Source organism: Urocitellus parryii, chromosome 2 (assembly GCF_045843805.1).
Source record: "Urocitellus parryii isolate mUroPar1 chromosome 2, mUroPar1.hap1, whole genome shotgun sequence".
Lineage (NCBI taxonomy): Eukaryota > Metazoa > Chordata > Mammalia > Rodentia > Sciuridae > Urocitellus > Urocitellus parryii.
Window position 1 is genome coordinate 202,704,250 of NC_135532.1, and position 19,795 is coordinate 202,724,044.

At 36.1% G+C, this 19,795-nt stretch overlaps 1 pseudogene; it reads right to left on the reverse strand.

Annotated features, from left to right (window-relative positions):
• Positions 1 to 17,987: 17,987 nt before the first annotated feature.
• LOC113198812 (small ribosomal subunit protein eS6 pseudogene) lies at positions 17,988 to 18,758 on the reverse strand (annotated as a pseudogene).
• Positions 18,759 to 19,795: the final 1,037 nt, after the last annotated feature.

The window sequence follows — 19,795 nt, forward strand, 5'->3', positions numbered from 1 at the left end:
ATATGTAATCTGATTCCTTTTTCTCATGGCTTTTAATATTCTTTCCTTACTCTGTATGTTGTGCATTTTCATTATAATGTGGCTTGTTATGGATCTGTTGTGATTTTGTACATTTGGTATCCTTTAATCTTCTCGAATTTGGTTTTCCAATTCATTCTTCATGTTTGGAAAGTTTTCTGATATTATTTCATTGAATAGATTGTTTATTCCTTTGGTTTGGACTTTTATACCTTCCTCTATCCCAATAACTTTTAAATTTGGTCTTTTTATGCTATCCAATATTTCTTGAATGTTCTGCTTATGGTTTCTTACCATTTTCACTGTGTTATCTACATTCTTTTTAAGATTATATATTTTGTCTTCATTGTCTGAGGTCCTGTGTTCCAAGTGGTCTACTCTGTTGGTGATGCTTTCAATTGAACTTTTAATTCGTTTATTGTTTCTTTTATTTCAATAATTTCTGTTGTTTTTGAACCTCTGTCTCCCTATTGAAGAAATATTTTGCTTCCTCTATTTGTTTTTGTAGATCATTTTCAAAATGATCTTTTGCTGCCTGTATTTGCTGTCTTATATCATCCTTTAATTCACAGAACACTTTAATAATGTTCATCCTAAACTCCTTCTCTGAAATTTCTTCCACTGTGCTGGCCATGGATTCTAATAATGTGGTGTCTTGATTTGTTTGGGGCACTTTCTTCCCTTGTCTTTTCACGTTGCTGGTGTTTCTTTTCTTCTAGTGCTCTCGGTCCCAGGTGTTATCGTTTTTACCCTATAGGCTTATAGTGCTCCTTTAAGGTTCCAATACCTCTCCTTTGTGGGGAAGGACAATGTTAACAGATCCTATATGAACAATATACCACCTATAAACAATTTGTTGCTGTTAAGACGTTAGAGTTTGGTTACAATGTACAGAAATGTTGAATTTGATTATTATTTATAATATAATCAGTAGGTTTGTAAAAGGGTTTACAGTTTCTGATGGTGAACAATGAACTGTGGGTCAGGCATAGGACGATATGCTGAGGAGACAGGATGTAAGGTTATAGAGTTAGTATATATTAAGAAGTGTGAAAGAGAAATCTAATGAGGAGGGTTAGTAGCAGGAGAATAAACAGGATGTAATTTTGGGTAGATAAGAATGAGGGAAGATGGTAGAGTATATAAAACAAACACACATACGTATTAAGAAAAGTAAAGGATGTTAAAAATAGTAATAATTGGAGGAAAAAAGGAAAGAAAAAGGCATACACAACACAAGTATAATATACAATTGTGATGAGCTAGTCCTCAAAATCCTAATTCATGCAAAGTACTTGGTTTCACATATGTTGGGTATGTGAGGGTGGGAGAATAGATAGGAAGGAAAAAAAAAGAGAAAAAAATCTTCAAGGAAGAAACCAGGACTGTTAATTGTTTTGGTTGGAGATCAGTATCTTTCCTGCTTCCCTGCTCATCCAATAGGTGGGATCGTCGGTTGTTAGCTGGTATCTTTGACTTCAGGATGGTGAAGGTAATCAAAGTGGGAAGGCTAGTCCTGGTGCAGGGCACCTGGGAGTAAGGTGTGGCTGTCCCCCCACCCCCAGTCCCTGAAGGGAGACTGCACTTCAAGGGTCTCCTTTTGGGTTTGCTTGTATGACTTGAGTGCCCAGTCCTATCTCCCTATCTTGCCTGAAGACTTCCTAGTTCCTAGTCTCTCTGTAAGTCTCCAAACTGTTGCACCATGTCTCCCTCTCTCTTAATAGTTCCCAATTAAGGGACCTCTCTCACTGGGGCTTCCATAGGCAGCATCCTGGTTGCACTGTGCACACATTCCACTGAGAGCTGTTTTGTGTTGGGCAGTTACTGTGCTGGGTTACCAGCTGCTGGGGAGAGGGGTGAGTTGGAAACCGGGTACCTGGCAGCAGCTTCCAATGCCCGGGTTGGGTGGGGGTGGAACCTGGTGATGGCATTGTGCGCTGTATTCAGAGATGAGCTCTGTGGCATGCAGCATTGTGGCTTTTGGCTGTCTTCAGAGCCTGTGGGATGTCTCCAAGTGCAGGCAGACTACAGGAAGACTACCAAGGACTATGTCAGTAGCTGCCAAATTACAAGATGGAGGCAACTGGGGAAGACCCATGTTGGTAGAAGGGGATCCATCAGGGAGTGGTGTCTGGAGTTCCTATGGATGGGTAGCAGCTGAGTGTCCTGCTTGGGAGTGCAGTGGTGTCTGGGAGTTCTGCGCCGGTGCTGATGTGGTGAACCTGCTAAGGTTCTCACAAACTGTGGGAGGTCATCCTCACACATGATTTGAGTTACCTCCATGGCTGGGTGAGAGGCACTTAGACACAGCTATGTCAGAGCTTTTCCCACCCTTTTCCAGATCATAGGACTTGTCCGTGCAGAGGCATGTGTGGCCACTGCTCCGAAGACCCAATCATCGCCCCTGACCTTGGGATGCTGCCCCCCTTAACCTCCATTGGATGGGATTTTCCCTTGAATTTTTTGTTCCCCAATAAATGTCCACTCCCTGGCGTGTTCTCTCTCTCTCTCTCTCTCTCTCTCTCTCTCTCTCTCTCTCTCTCTTGTCTCTTCTATAAACCTCGGTACTGCATTAGGTAGCTGTAGACGGGAGCTAGGAGAAGCCGTCTTGGAGCTGGTATTAAAGGTAATAAGAGTCTTGTCTCTTTAATTTAAAACTCCCTAGCATTTATTCATGAATTGAACATTCTTTCATGAAGCCAGCACTGGTTGCGTGGCAGAAGAAACCCTGTGTGGGCTAGTAGTTGGGAGTTGGGTGTTGGTAGTCAGGAGTCCTGCTCTAATGCTGAGTCCTGGTGTCCTGCATGGGGGCACAGTGCTGGTGATTTATGCATGAAAGCAGTTGTGTAGCGGTTCCATATCACTCTTAGAGAAGCAGTATTTCTACTAGTTGAGATCCAGGTCATGGAGTGACACAGAATGCTGCCTCCCTCTTGCCCGCCATATTGGATCCTCTCACTAGTTAGTACCTTGAAAGGGAAGTTTCTCTTCATTAGTGTTTGTTTTCCTATGTTTCTAGATGAAATTGAGTCATACAGTCTAGTTTTAAGTAGATTTTGTTTGGGATTCCACTGAATTCACAGATTAATTTGGATAAAATTTATGTTATTATAATAAAAACACTTCCTATTCAGTGACCATCACTGTCACTTAATTTTTTCAACTGTTCTATTATGTCCTTCAGTTGTTCATAGTTCTCTTTCCCTAAACTCAGCATTTTACTTTATTACTCTTGTAGCTGCCATCTTTCTTCTATATGTTAAGTGTGTTACTTTATGGACAATTCCTGTACCTAACATTTAGGTGTGTGCTTCTGAGCATCCACTCTCCTATGCATCACTCTGGAATGTACTATTTACCTGTTTTAGTTGCTCCAAATTACAGCAAACCCTGCCATTTATTATGCCTAGAAGTTTTCAAAGAGCTACATGGTCATGGAGTAGTATTTCTACAGGGAAAGAAGGAAAATTCCAGTTGTTTTCCTGCCTTCTAGTTTCAATTAGTTCCTGAGATAAATTGTTCTGGCTCATATGTTGCAATTTCATGGTAACTACAGGGTGTGAATCAAAGAGCAAAAAAAAAGTTTTCTGTGACCTAAAATTTAGTTTCTATTTGTCTTCCAAGAAAGGCTGAATTCTACAATTACAGGGCCATTGTTTTGGATTGAATCTTTGTCTCCAAAAAAATGAAAGTAACTCTTAGAAGAATAATCTTAGTCCATTGTATTAGTCAATTTGGGCTGCTATAACAAATTTTCATAGACTCAGAATCTTAGAAAGCTAATATTTATCTCCAATGGTTCTGGAAACTAGAAGTCAAAAGTTCAAGGTGCCAGCAGATCCCACATGTGAAGAGGGCTCAATTACTTTTTGCAGAAGGCCATGTTCTCATACAGTGGAGAGTAAGGACTTGTGCTTCTTCTTATAAGGGAAATAATCCCACTTAGGAAGTCTCTGCTTTCATGAGACTTCCTAAAGGTTCCATTTCCTAATAACATTTCATGGGGAGGGGTTATGATTTTAGCAGATGAATTTGGATAGGGAGACACAAACACTCAGTTTATATCAACTATTATAACCCACTAGCACTTCAATTAATCAGAGTATTTCCATCTGGATTGCTATATAAGAACAAGAACGTGAATATTACAAAATACTAGACACAGGTTTTCATAGTGGTGGTGGGGGGGACCAAAATTAGGAGAGTAGCCCACGTAGAAGACCACAGGTGCAAAGTGATGAAGTTGAAGAAAGAGGCACGGGCTTCGGGAGAGAGAGAGGATATTACGAACTTAGGAGAGCTCAGAAAACAAGGCATTTTTGTCTACAGATTGTCTTGCCTGGTAGTGAAGAAAAATTACATTAGAAATAGATAGGGTGGAGGTTATAGCTGCCTTTACAGTAAGATCCATTAAGCTTCCTCCCGCTAGCCCATTCTCAGCCAACAGAAGACAGGGTTATTACTACTAAAAACTGAGCCAGCAGCAGGAGTCCTACCATAGACAGATTTCTACCACCATCAATGCAGTCATTTTAGTGACATATCCAAACAAACATCCAGGCCAGAATTACTTCTTTAAAATATGTTTTCTCCCAACCGTAATCATTAGGATATCATTCAATGCGGCACTTTCTAATAACACATAGCCACTTTATTCTACCTAGCAATCTATGTGGCATCATTACTGATATGACAAATTTTTAAAAAATCACTTTCAAGCAGCTACATTTTATGTGCAGCACACACAGCTGCCACTTGAAGCTCAGCTCACAATCAACTTGATAAGTCAATCAATTTTCATTTTGTCCTCATCTCCTAGGTAACCAGAGCATCCATCCAGACCCTTGCCAAGGAAGAACATTTAAAAAGTAATATGTATTCATAATCTGTTTTCTTCGAACACTGACTTAATAGAAAAGCAAAGAGCTACCCATGCAATATTTTAAATCATAGTAGCACAAAATTTTCTTTGATTCTGATGAGAGAGCTTGAGGGGAAACATACCATGGAATATAACATCATTATATTTTAGTCTCTTATGATCTATCAGGAATGAAAACTGCACCACCTGCTTAGTCCATTATGTATTTAATGTGAATAACAAGCGTCCCACTGCTCGTTATTAAAACAAATTGTGTGCCATCTGACATTATACTTATAACCCATCCCCTGCTTTGTGGCTCTGAGCAAGACACAACTTGAGGAGGGTGGGTGCATTGGGGAAAGTCTTTTGATGTAAGTACAAGGCATTTGGCCTCAAAGGAAGACATTTATCTGCCAAAAAAAGCATAATGTAAAATATAATTATAAAATAACATTATTGGCACAATGTAGACAATAAAAAATTCTAGCAGTTGCAAAAAGTATTATGTTTAACCTCTACCTTATCATGGTGTGTGAAGTCATGAGAAAAAAAATTGGCATTTTAGAAATCACATGCAGGAAATCATAGATCTTGCTTGACTTTAGGCACAGTGCAACATTTTAACTGCACAGGCTTCAAGTTCACCTGGGCCTACTTCATCTACCTGGACACAGATAACTGTTTATTGGCTTCTATGTATTGTAGGAAGTTTTACTTCCTGCTCTGTAAAGGTTCAGCACTAAGTATGGCTACACGTGGGAGAATAATGTTTGACAATTACCTATTAGAATTGAGAAGAGGAAGAAATAAAATAATATGAATGGGAGCTTCAGTCCTTGACTTTCTATGTAGTAATTATTCTTTTGCTTGAGTATTTTGAGGGATTTGGAGATAATCCAAATAATCCATATTGTGAGGGTTCTGAAATAAGATGAAAGGGAAGACTGGAAAGTTATCTTCTTGGGAAGGCTACTTGCCTGAAAAATCTGTCCCAGGTTTCTTTGAATCCTTTTGTGGGATTTTGAAGAAATGACAAATTGCTTTTTTTTTTCTTTTTTTGCTTTCTTTCTTTCTTTTCTTTTTTTTCTTTCTTTCTTTCTTTCTTTTTTTTTTTTTTTTGTGGTGTTGGGGATTGAACCAAGGTCCTGTGCACGAGAGGCAAGCACTCCACCAACTGAGCTATATCCCCAGTCCGAAATGACTAATTTCTTTTTGGGTATCATCTATAAAATAAAAAAAATGTTGATGAAGACAGCACTGAGATTTTCCAACTCTAAAATTATGTGGCTGAATCTCATAGGCTATGAGTTCCTTATGAGTTTCTTCCTATCCACACATATATACATATAGACTATATTTAAAATGCCCAGAAACTCTGAGGAACAGAAAATGAAGTAGAGAATACATAGGACAATTTATATTAGAAGTTCAAAATGTGATTTGAGTAGTGTCTGTAAAATATAACAAACCAAAAACCAAGCAACACCATGTTTTTGAATTTATGTGAGTAATTTTATTTCATATCAACCTGAATTGAAAGAGCCAAATCCCAACAAGTCTGAGAACTTTTCAGTTAATAGATGAACCATATGTCAATTAATGCAAGAATCCTGAAGATGTTTACAATCTAAGTACATACATTGCATTTTGTGGAAACAAGTGGGTCTATAGGTAGACTGAGCATTCAGCATTTTACAAATTTGTTAGTTGAAGGTGCCATTCCTGAGTTAAACATTTCTGGTAGTCTCTTGATTTTTCTTGGCAAGCATAAGAAATCCAAGCCTTTTTTTCTAAACATAAGAAGAGACAGAGTAATGATTTAAATTTAGTGAGAACTATTCTGTTTTATTTAATTATTATTTTTTATTTGTATATGATAGCAGAATGCATTACAATTCTTATTATACATATAGAGGACAATTTTTCATATCTCAGATTGTATACAAAGTATATTCACACCAATTTTTGTCTTCATACATGTACTTTGGATAATAATATCCATCACATTCCACCATAATTTCTAACCCCATACTCCCTCCTTTTCCTTCCCACCCCACTGCCCTATCTAGAGTTCATCTAATCCTCCCATGCTCCCCGTCTCTACCCCACTATGAATCAGCCTCCTTATATCAGAGAAAACATTCAGCATTTGGTTTGGATTGGGGGATTGGCTAGCTTCACTTAGCATTGTCTTCTCTAACTCCATCCATTTACCTGCAAATGCCAAGATTTTATTCTCTTTTATTGCTGAGTAATATTCCATTGTGTATATATGCCACATTTTTTTATCCATTCATCTATTGAAGGACATCTGGGTTGGTTCCACAGTTTATCTATTGTGAATTGTGCTGCTATAAACATTGATGTGGCTGTGTCCCTGTAGTATGCTGTTTTTAAGTCCTTTGGGTATAGACTGAGGAGAGGGATAGCTGGGTCAAATGGTGGTTCCATTCCCAATTTTCCAAGGATTCTCCATACTGCTTTCCATATTGGCTGCACCAATTTGCAGTCCCACCAGCAGTGTATGAGTGTACCTTTTTCCCCACATCATCTCCAACACTTATTGTTGTTTGTCTTCATAATAGCTGCCATTCTGACTTGAGTGAGATGAAATTTTGGATAGGCAGAATTAATACTATCAAAATGACCATACTTCCAAAAGTAATATACAGACTTAAAGCAGTCATAAAATTCATCTGGAAAAATAAGAGAACCAGAATAGCTAAAGCAATCTTTAACAAGAAGAGTGAAAGAGGTGGCATGACTATACCAGACCTTAAACTATACTACAGAGCAATAGTAACAATAACAGAATGATATTGGCACCAAAATAATGGTATAGAATAGAGGAAACAGAGACTAACCCACAAAATTACAATTATCTTATATTATACAAAGTTGCCAAAAACATGTATTGGAGAAAAGATAGCCTCTTTAACAAATGGTGCTGGGAAAACTAGAAATCCATATGCAACAAAATGAAACTCAACACCTATTTCTCACCATGCACAAAACTTAACTCAACAAATATATGAAAAAATGTTCATCGTTGCTAGCAATTAGAGAAATGCAAATCAAAACTACTCTGAGAACTTATCCTCCTATAGAGCTCTGAGGGTGTCTTGTGGTCTTTTCTGAGAAACAAGCCAGGGTGTCTATATTTTTGTATAAATACAATACATAAAATATTATGAAATAATATTTTACTTAATTTAAAAATATACAAAATAAAAAAAAATATATTCCTTTTCTCTTCTTTCTTTTTCTGTCTCTGCTCTTCGTGTCTCTTCTCCCTAAATTTCTTTCTCTTTGCACTACACACACTTTCAGGTTGCATGCTTTTATAATTGAAGTTATTTTTCTATTCACTGGGCTATATAGATCTTTTTTCTTGCATTGAAGATGAGAGGATTTCCTTTAGCCAACATGCTTATATGTAAGCATTTTTATTATATCTTTACACTCTACGTACTAATATTTACAGTAGAGTTTCAAGTAATCTACATAATTTTTCAGTGCTGAATTTGAGTATGTTAAAATCTAAAAATATCAATTTGTTTCAAGTTAAAAATTATCCTAAGATTTTAAAGTATGAGTATATTCAAGGCAATCATGTTCTTAAATAATACTAAGTAATAATTCTATCTCTTATGCACTGAGCCCTTGTCCCCGCTGTTACCACCACTTTCTTCTTCTATGTCTTTGGCTCACTTCTTCATATTTGGCTGATGAACACTGGGTCAGCCAGGACTGGGTATTATGCCTGTGACCTAATTACTGAAGTTTTGAGAGAAGAAATCAATTCTTCAAGTTTGAAGTGAGAATTAGAGCCCTGAATCTCATTGCTTTTGTTGACTTTCAGATGAGACAGAAGGTTGTTTGTAATTTGAAGCCTGTCTCTTTACTGTGATTACCTGATCAGGTTACCCTCATATTCCCTGTCTGCAGAATGGAGTGACCTGCCATTTCCTGTATATGTTAGGTGAGGTCTCAGGGAGTGACTTCTTATTCAACATTTTATTTTCTCATTATCCTTATTTTTATTTATTTATGTTTATGTGGTGCTAAGGATCGAACCCGGGGCCTCATGCATGTGAGGCAAGCGCTCTACCACTGAGCTACAATCCCAGCCCTCTCAACATTTTATTTTCTCTGCAGATTCTTTTCACTTATGACCACGTGCTACCTTGCCTGTCTTGAAGTGTCTAACTCAAATACCATTGATTATATTGATGTTCTCCTAGTCTCCAAGTCAGAAAATTATCAGTCAGTGCCAATTATTGGTAAGTTGAAGTCTAGAGGCTAGAGAAAATCCAGACCACAGTGAGGGTACTGTACCAAGAGAGGAAAAAGTAATGTTTCTCCTTCAAAGGTCTGTACCTCCCTTTGACACTGGTTCCTTTGGATTTTTGTTAAGGTTATCAGTGGATGTGTTTTGTCTTTGATTGTGAATTTAACACAACTCAAGGGCAGGAACCATTTCTGGTTATCTTGGATCCTCTGTAAGACCTAGTACCTTGGATTAGCATCAGCTCTCCTGAAGGAGACAGCCTTATAAGCCAAGGAGAAAGTGTGTTGTGCTAAATTGCCTCATGTGGCCAAGTAAGAAATGCAGTGAGGACTCAGGAGGGGATCAAGCAGACTCTTCTGAGAGTTATTTGACCTGGGAATTGAACGATGAGTGTATTTTTGCTAAGCTGACAAGGCAGTAAAGAGCTGGATGTTTAATAAGAAGAAGGACTTTTTAATAATACTCACTCTCTAAGAAAGCCTGAAGTACCTCATAAATTCATGGATCTGGAGATACATAATCAGAAGCCAGTCGACTACTTTTGCAGAGATTATGGAAGAAATTCATGCTCTCTTTGGTGAGACCTCTGATGAACCTGAAAAAATGAATTTATGTGATTCCTTTCATAAAATCCTAGAGGAGTTTAAAGACTGAAAAATTATTAGTGAATTTTTATTAGCTAGGCACATATTACTTTAAAATATTGACCTAAAACCATTTTTTATTTTTTTTTTTTTTGAGACAGGGTCTTGCTATGTTGTCCAGACTGGCCTCTAAGCCTGGGCTCAAGTGGTATTTCCACGTTAGCACTGTGAGTGACTGGGACTGAAGGCATGCACCTCTGTGCTCAGTTCATTATTATTTTTTTTTTAATAATAGGAAAATATATTTTATTCTGCAAAGGAAATTTGAAAAGTTGCTTTTGTAACCAGAACATTGAACTCATAAAACTAAAAAACATCCATTTTTATTTTGTTTCCTACCTTCCCCTTAAATCCATATTAGAGAACTAGTTATTCATGAGTCATATTCATTATCTAAATAAACTCAGTTCAATAATTTATGTCTAGACAGAGTGGTAATCAAAACTTTATTCTTGACTTAAAATCAAAGCTTATTCCTGTTCCAGGTGAGGTCTTCTACAGACCAAAACCTGTGTGGAAAACTTGGCAGACTAGGCAACACAAGCCTCTTTTCCCCCACTCCTGGCTTTTCTCTTTCTCCTGGCTTTCATCTCTCCTCCCTCTTCTTGCTAAGGAGGTTTCTGGCTAAATCTGGATCATGCAGAGGAAGGAACAAGAAAGGTCTCGCTTAACTAATTCTGTGTGAGCTGATATCAGCTTGGTAGAGTTGGTGAATGGCTCTTGGGTTGTGTGCAGGTGGGTTGGTTGTACACACTCTGTAGACTTTCAGAAACCCTGAAGTTTCTTGACTTGGATGGTCATCCTTCAGTTGGAAGGATGTTGGAAGACATGTGCCACATTTTTCAAATAGTGGAATCTTTCTTTCTTTCTTTCTTTCTTTCTTTCTTTCTTTCTTTCTTTCTTTCTTTCTTTCTTTCTTTCTTTCTTTCTTTCTTTCTTTCTTTCTTTCTTTCTTTCTTTCTTTCTTTCTTTCTTTCTTCTTTCTCCTTCCTTCTTTCTTTCTTTCTTTCTTTCTTTCTTTCTTTCTTTCTTTCTTTCTTTCTTTCTTTCTTTCTTTCTTTCTTTCTTTCTTTCTTTCTTTCTTTCTTTCTTTCTTTCTTTCTTTCTTTCTTTCTTTCTTTCTTTCTTTCTTTCTTTCTTTCTTTCTTTCTTTCTTTCTTTCTTTCTTCCATGCTCAAGGTGGGGAGAGAAATATTCCCTCTTTCCCTCCATACTCAAAAAGAGAAAACAAGCCATAGTACTCTAACATTTTTTCTCCCCACAAATTTCTCTCTGAAATATCAATTTTCAACTTCTTAAACACTGTTGGCAGCTATAATGAGAGTTGTAAATTTAGGTTTTGACTAGTTCCTTTTCAAATATTGTTGTGTTTCAATGAACCAGCAAATTTCACATCAGGAAAATAATTGGTATTTTTAATTTAGGGCCTCAATCATACCAGAAACGGAGTCCTATATTAACAACCTCTATCTTAGGATCATCCTAAACAAACCACAAAGACAAGATTCACATTTTTTTTTTTTTGCTTAATTTCCTGAACATCACAGGCTTGTCCCCTGGCTTGGAAGGAAATATGTGACAATAATGATACTTTAATTGGTTTATAGTCTTAAAGTATTTTGAGTTGGGAGTGTTCTTTTGTTTGTCTCTCCTGATTTCTAGAAGTCCTTTATGAACTTTGATAACTATGTATTACTTGACAGGGCCAGATATTGAATTAGATATTTATATTTGCTACAATTGTGTGTCTTTTTTTCCCCCAGTAATTACTCTTTTCATCTACATTGTGGGCATAATATAGTTCAAATAAGGGAAACATGTCAGTTCTACCTCTTTTGTGAACTTTAAAAACTTCATTTGGGAATTAAAAAAAGGCTCATCTGATTTTCCAAGTGTTTCTCCTGCTTCCATGTAGGAAGGACTTCCTTAGATTCCCCACACTAATAATAAATTATTAAAGCAGTCTCATGAGCAAGAGGGGGGAAATGTGGGTCTGCTGACAGTACTGTGACAAATATTCACATTAATTATAAAAAATAACAACAGTAACAGTGAAAGTTCAAAATCCAAGTTTGCTCTCAGAGCAGCTTTTTATCCCATGAGATAGGTTTCAACTTTCAACATTAAATTTTCTGAAAAAGAGGCTGAAAACCGATCCCAAAGATTAGTTTAGCACATTCCACTTTTTGCTTTGGTTTCTAAAGAGAAAAAGAAAATGGCAGGAATTGATGATGATGATCATCATCATTCAGAGCATGATGAGTTCAGTGTCCTGGTTCAGCTAAGTAGGGAATGAGAAGCTGTTTCAAATGCTGGGCATGGGTCACCTTCTAACACACAGGTAAGACTTGTCATCAGAGATTAGAGAATAAATACAGGATAAAATAGATTAAAAATAAAAATAAATAAGAAATAAAAAAAATCAAATGACTTTGGACTATAGCTGATTTGAAAATCAGAGGACATTTTCAGTTAATGGAGGCAGTGTATGAGAAAGAGGGTCACCCACTTAAGGGAATTTTGATAACAAGTTGATAACATGCCAAGCTTTGGCTTTATTGGTCTTACTGCCTACTTGGGAATCTTTCCTGTGGGTCTGTTTAAAGGGCCCACGAGGCTCTTGGCAAATGGTCTGTAAGGATGCCTTTCTTTTTGTTATAAATACAGGGTAATCACACGCCTCATTTGCCAGTTAAAGCTGTAATGGCTTATTCAGATCCATCATGCTAAGGGCTACTCAGGGACTGTGCAACAGACACATTGCTGCCAGTAAACACATTTAGCTCTCTTGTTACTCTACATTGTGATGTGCTGTTTCTTGAGTTGTTAAGAAAGCGTAGGTAAGGAAGGGAGAGAATTATGTCCCATACTATCATTATAGTCCATTTCTTTAGAAAAAAGAAAAGAAAAAAAACATGCAAAGTTAATAATTAGAAAATAGGCTGCTTTTGAATAAAACATTTGGATATTGATGTATTTTCCATGAATATAATACATCAGTTTATTAGTCAATCCACTAGTTTTCTGGACATGTTTAGTTATATGAATTAAATGATTAAAACTTAATCTACTGACCCTATATTCTTCTTTAAAGATTATATTTGGTGGTGCATGTCTGTAATTCCAGAGACTCTGAAGACTGAGGCAGGAGGATCATAAGTTTGAGGCCAGGCTCAGCAATTTGGACCCTGTCCCCCCCCCCCAAAAAAAAAAGTTAAAAAGGATGTAGTTCAATGGTAGAATACCCCTGGGTTCAATCTCCAGTACAAAAATCAATCATCAGTCATATTTGCAAAGCTACTACCTAAGCCTGTATAGAAATGACTCCTAACAGAATTTCAGTCTTAAGAGATGTCAAGAATCCTTTGTTTCTATTTCTCTTGTTTTAACTGTTACAATTTTCTTTTTGAAAAAAATTTAAATATTTACTTTTAAATTTTAAATGCTTTTGATACATTCTGTCTTCGAACAGAATGTAGTGAGATAGCTGCTCTGAGACACACGAAATATGTACATAAAGTTCTGACCTTGAAGCAGGATATCAGCAAGTGGCCTAGAACTTTTTGTCCATAAGCATACCGTGGATACTTTAGCATCTCAAAGAAGAGACTGCCACTTTGTTTCTCAGTCCAGCACTCAGGCTTCAACAGGCCCCACAGCCTGTGGGATGGAAGATGCTTCTTCGTTTCACTCTTAGCTGTTTACAGGGATCCTGGTCTATGGTTTGATAGACAGATATCTTCAGGGGACCCATGACACTAAAGTCACTGGTGTCATTTAGATTGATACTCGATGGGGCGGAAGACATAGCTCAGTTGGTAGAGTTCTTACCTTACTTGCACAAGGTCCTGGGTTCAATCCCCAGCACCACACACACAAAAAATTAAAACAATTAATTGATAGACTCTGGTTGGGGACAGAGTGCTCTTAAAAACAAGACTCTTAGAGTTCACCCTCACTAGCTTCATCTAGCTTCATATGTATTTCTTTTCTGTCTTAGAAGACTACTGCTCAGTACATGTCAAACTTTCCCTAAATGCTGGATAACATTCAATGACAAACCTCCTTGTGAAGATCACTCTCACTTGGATAACATTTCAGATACTGCTTGCACTTGCACATCATAAGACTTTAGAAAAATATTACTTTAATACTCTAAAGCATAATGTTAAAAATGAGACACAATACTGACTGATTGCTTTCTAAATGATAGAAAGTTAGGTGCTTAATGTGTACTATTTCATTTAAGAATACATGTGAATTTCACAGTATATTGAAAGGATGTCACTTATTCTACATATAACTCACAATATAGAGGCAAAATTTCTTTATTTCTGCCTTATGTAGGAGTATACTGTTTACCAGCAAAGAGAAATGATTTATTTGTAGTATTTTCCTTAGAAAAAAAATAATTAATGAAGTAAATAAAAAATAAATAGTCAAATCTAGCCAAGCATTATTGACCTTAGAAAGGCAAGTTAGTAAAACTGGTACTATTCTCATATGTTGTTGCCAGATTGAGGGGATGCATTTAATCATATATATTTTAATTACTTATTGTACTTAATGGATATTATAGTGGACAACACTCTCTTGCAATCAAGAATAATATGTAAATTGGTTTTTAAAAGAAAGAAGGTTTTAGCCTTTACTCTGTGAGTGGTGTCAAAGGTCTAAATCAATATGTATTAGCATGCTGTACTTATACTACATTAAATCTTCTTCAAGGATTAAGACACCCACATACACATCAGTAACAACAGAAATACTCTTGGGAAGATAAAAATAGAATGATGTGAATGTTATGCTTGTTTATGTACCTAAAATGTATGCCCATGACTTTTAGGAAATATAGTATGCACTCATCTGAATTAAATGGAAAAGAGATCAAATGAAGACCAACTTTTATCATGTATCTATTTATTCATTTGTTCACATGATAATTTAGTCACACACACACACACACATACACACACATACACACAGATGCAGGCACTCTGTGGCCCCTGCTTTATTTTATTTTTCTCTTACATACCCACATACTATTTCATAGATGTGAGGTCTCATGCTTTCTATTCAACTTTAAGGTCATACACACACACACACACACACACACACATACATATATGTGTGTGTATATGTATATGTATATATATATATATATATATATATATATATATATAATTATTTTTAAAAAACAGCTTTTGTTTATTTATTATACATATTTATTATGTAAACATTTTGCATATCATACAGTTCCCACATTGAAAGTTTATATAGCCCAGTGGCTTTTAGTATGCTCACAGATAGTACAGCCATTCCTACAACCAAGCCTAGAGCATTTTCATCACATATAATAAAGAAAAAAAAAACTATAACTGTTAGTAGTTACTTCTCTTTTCTCTCCCCCTCCTCCACTTAACCCCACTCCACTGTCTCAGGCAATCACTTATCTACTTTCTGTCTCCTATATTTACCTATTTTGGACACATAAAATAAATTAAAAATATTCCTCATATCTAACTGTAATTATTTATCCTTTGACCAATATATCTCTATTCTACCTGCTGCCAACTATCTACAAATTCTGGAAAAAGTTCATTCTGCTATCTCTATTCTGTGCTTCTATGAGATCAACATTTTTTAGATTCTGCATATGAATGAGATCATGTGGTGTATCTCTTTCTGCACCTGGCTTATTTCAATTAACATAAATATTCTCTGGGTACATCCATGATCTACAAATGATAGGGTTTTGTTCATTTTTTTTTACGGCTTTTTGAATAACATGTAAGTGCAGATATCTCTTAACATACTAATTTCAATTCCTTTAGATATACCCAGTAGTGGGATTGCAGCATCATATGCTAATTCAATTTTTAATATTTTGAGGATGCTTCATATTATTTTCCATAATTACTATATTGATTCACATTCCTACTAACAATGTACAAGAGTTTCCCTTTCTCTACAATCTCAACAACATTTGTTACCTTTTTTTTAAATGTAGTTATTCTAACTGGGGTGAGGTGATGTGTCATTATGGTTTTGATTGAATTTCTCTGATGATTAGTTTTGTTGAATATTTTTTTTCATATATATGTTGGCATTTCTTTTGAGAAATACCTATTCCTATCTTTAGCCTATGTTTTAATAGGGTATTTGTTTTCTTGCTATTGAGTTTATTTCCTCATACATTTTTATATTATCTCTATATCAAATGCATACTTCATAAATATTTTCTATAATTCTCTAGGTAGTCTCTTCACTTTGTTGATTATTTCCTTTGTTGCACAGAAGCATTTTAGTTCAATGTAACACCATTAATCTATTTTATTTTTTGTGGCCTTTGCTTTTGAGGTCCCATACAAATTATTGCCATAATTATAATTTGTATGTCCCATACAAATTATGTTTTATTTGTTTCTAATATGTAAAACAGAAATCATGTATTCCTTGTTCCATTTAATATATTTCAAAGATCAAATGAGAAAACAAATTGTAAAAAATATGCAAGAATTCCTCTTGGACACTAATAACTACTATAATTTTATTTGTGTAATGACATCCTGACATCACTACTGGCAATGATGTGATAAAACTTATGACAGTTTGTGGTACACTTACTAGGTGCTAGACACTGTACTGAATTTTGCTTTATATATAACAGCCTACTTAATTTTTATAGATAATAGTAGCCTTACTTTACTGATAGAGAATATGGATTCAAATATACAATTATTGTACAACTTCTGTGCTGTTTGTGAAAATAGGAATCGCTTCTGAGAGGCACATAGCAGAGCAGCCTGAACTCTGGGGACAGAGCCTCTGGGTTCAAACCCTGGGCTCTGCCACTTCCTTGCAGCATGATTTGGGCAAACTGTATATTCCCTTCCCTTCAGTGTCTTTATTTGTGAACTCTAGTTAACATTACTTAACTCACAGTGGTTATTGCTATTAATGGAGATCATGTCTGCAAGGCACTTTAGAATTCTGCCTGGCACATAGTATGTGCTATAAAAGTGTCTGCTTAATAAAATAAAGTGATTCTCAGTTACCTTTATCTGATAGGAAAAATTCATAGGCAATTTACAAATGTATCATTCAGGAATCTCTGTGAGTTTGTTGTAATCTACAGATCTAAAAAGATCATGTAAAGTTATTTGGAGGTAATACTAGATTCAGGAGAGGACAAATTACCAGATATTCCTCAGATAATAAGAATCTTTTGTGTAAGTCATGTCTACATGATGTCCCATCTTGCTGAAGCACCACCAAAATTTTACTATACCAGCTCCAGTCTGAGGGCTTAGCCCAGACTAGAGCCTATAGAAACCCATTCACTTTAGAAAATATGGAACTCCTATCCTAACCTCTCCTCCTCTCTAGATAGGAACCAAATGGTGACCTGTTCACTTACAAGCATTAGTCACTTCTGTTGCTGGTGTGTTATGCTTCTCTTCCTGGGCAGGAGCACTGAGGGTCAAACAAACCAAAAGGAAAGAACTCAGTTATATCCATACTGATATTTGGATTCAGTATGAGTACTAAATGATATAAGTGATAAAATAATTATTCTTGTGCAAAACATACTTTCCATTCTGCTGTTAGAATCATAGTGAGTGTTCTTGTAGACTAGAGTGATAAGATTGCCCAGAGACTGTCTCACAAAGGTTATCTTTCTATTGAGAAATATCTCTTAAACAGACTTCATATACATCCTTGGTAACTCTTCTTAATGCTTAAAAATTTCACTACCAGGAAATGGGTGGCTGAATTATAACGTTGCCTCCGGTCTACTCTGACACCCTTTTGCAATTTGGCAGCCTCACGAAGCACTTAAGCTGCTTAGTGCCTTCAGTCTGACACTTGGAAATTGGTCATCAGCTAACAATTCTTGGCTTAATTTTACCGATGCAACTCTGAGGCTACAAATGACAATGAAGAAGTTTTTATTTTCTAATTTGGGGTTCAAATCTGCAGTTATTACATATTCAGGTTTTGATTAGATGTATGCATTGTGCTTTGTGTCTCATAAATTTTGATGTGAAGATTATATAGGCATGTATGGATTGCATACTTTGTGTAAGTTGTACAAAGTATTTCATAATTCCTAAAACAACCTGGGCAACTCCTTAAATTGAATTTCTATTTTTTGGAAGTATTTCTCTTAAAAATTTTTATTTTTGACTGGACTCAAACTTAAAGTAGAAGTTCTCAGAAAAGACAGGCTGTGTCTCTTGGTGATTTGTTCCTGGCATTTTTCTTTGGCTTCTTTCATTCTCTTGGCCCAAAGTGTAGCATATTCTGAAGCCTCTTCCTTATTCTCCTTAGTATGCTGTTTCTTTAGAGCAATACACTGGCACTTGTGTTACAAGACATGGGGAGTAACAAGACACTAAATCTTTGGTGCTTTGGTCCTGTTTTTTTTTTTTTTTTTTTTTTTTTTAACTTCCTTGTTTTAAGGGGTTTCTGACCGCATATTGGCAGACATCATCTTCCATAGAGAGACTGAAAAGTTTCTGGATTCTGCTAGTTCTTTTGAGTCCCAGTCTGCAAGGCACAGTAGTATCCCTAAATCCAGGAATATCCTCTTCTTTTCTTACAATAACCAAGTTGAGAATAGATTGGCATTCACAATGCAGCCTTGAACAGATTTGCACTTTCTCTTTCCAGTTGGAGTTGATCTATAACAGGAATGTCCCTTACTCAGTAGCAGACAAATACAGACATGGGTCAAGACACTCTGCTTCATGAGGAAACCTTGTTTGTTGCTCCCACCACAGATATAGACCACATAATCCTTCTATTCTTCACCCAGAGCATAAGCAGCAACTTCTGTGCCGGTACGATTCTCATAAAATGTACGAAGTTTGCATTCATCATCCACTTCCATGGGTTTCTGGCAATGAGTGGCCAAAAAGGAGATATTCAGCTTCATCTTGGTACAGCTGATCGCCTACAAGGCGCCATGAAAAAGAGCTGAACTGCTATTTTTTTCTTTTCAGATTAAGATACAGAAAATAAATGAACCATGTAGCAGAGGTTATACTGACAAAGAAACTTCCTGGAAAGTTTTGCAATTTATAGAAGAGGTACAGTGGCATCAAGCATGACTCAGTAGAGATTTTAAATCTTGAGAGTTTCTGTATTATCCAAATAGGAATTGTATCACTATACATACTTTGGATGTATTCTTGCATAACATAAATTTTATACCCATTGCAGAAATAGTCTCCCATTTATCCCCTGACCCTTATAAGCCATGGCAACAACCACCTATTCTTTCCTATGGTCTTGCCTATTTTTGGTGCATCATATAATTAGTATCATGCAGTGTTTGTCGCCCTGTGACTGGCTTATTTAACTTAGCATATGTCCTATAGTTTCATTCATGTTGTTACAAATGACAGGACAACCTTCTTTTTCAAGGCTGGAATAGCAGGAAAACATGATTAAAGTGTTATAATTCCCCCTGTGTAAATTGTTCCAAGTTTTATAATAGTAGAGATGGCCAAATCATATTTTATTTTGCATTACTCTCTTGGCATATTGGTTTCAGGTAGATGGCTCAAAATAGCCCAGTCTGGCATTCTTTAAAAAAGGTTAATTAAAGTGGATGAGATGTCTCAGAAATAGACTCTGATTACTGATGTTTTGAAATAAAATCACTTTAAAATGATATTGAATTTTAGACATTTAAGTCACATAGAGTTGTTACGAGAAAGGAGAAAAATATCAGTAAGTTATTTGGTATGTTGCTTTTCTAACTTGTGATATACTGAAGATTTGCTTTCTCATTTCTTTTCCATAACACATAATTGAGCCCAAACCCTAGTTAGGATATTCTTCATTCGTATGGCTATATTTAGTTGAGAAGGTTCAATGCTCATTTATTTATTTACAAATTTTAGCTTATACCATTATAAACAGAGGGGATGCAATAGACGTGTGGTGATTTCTCTTCTAATCTCCTTT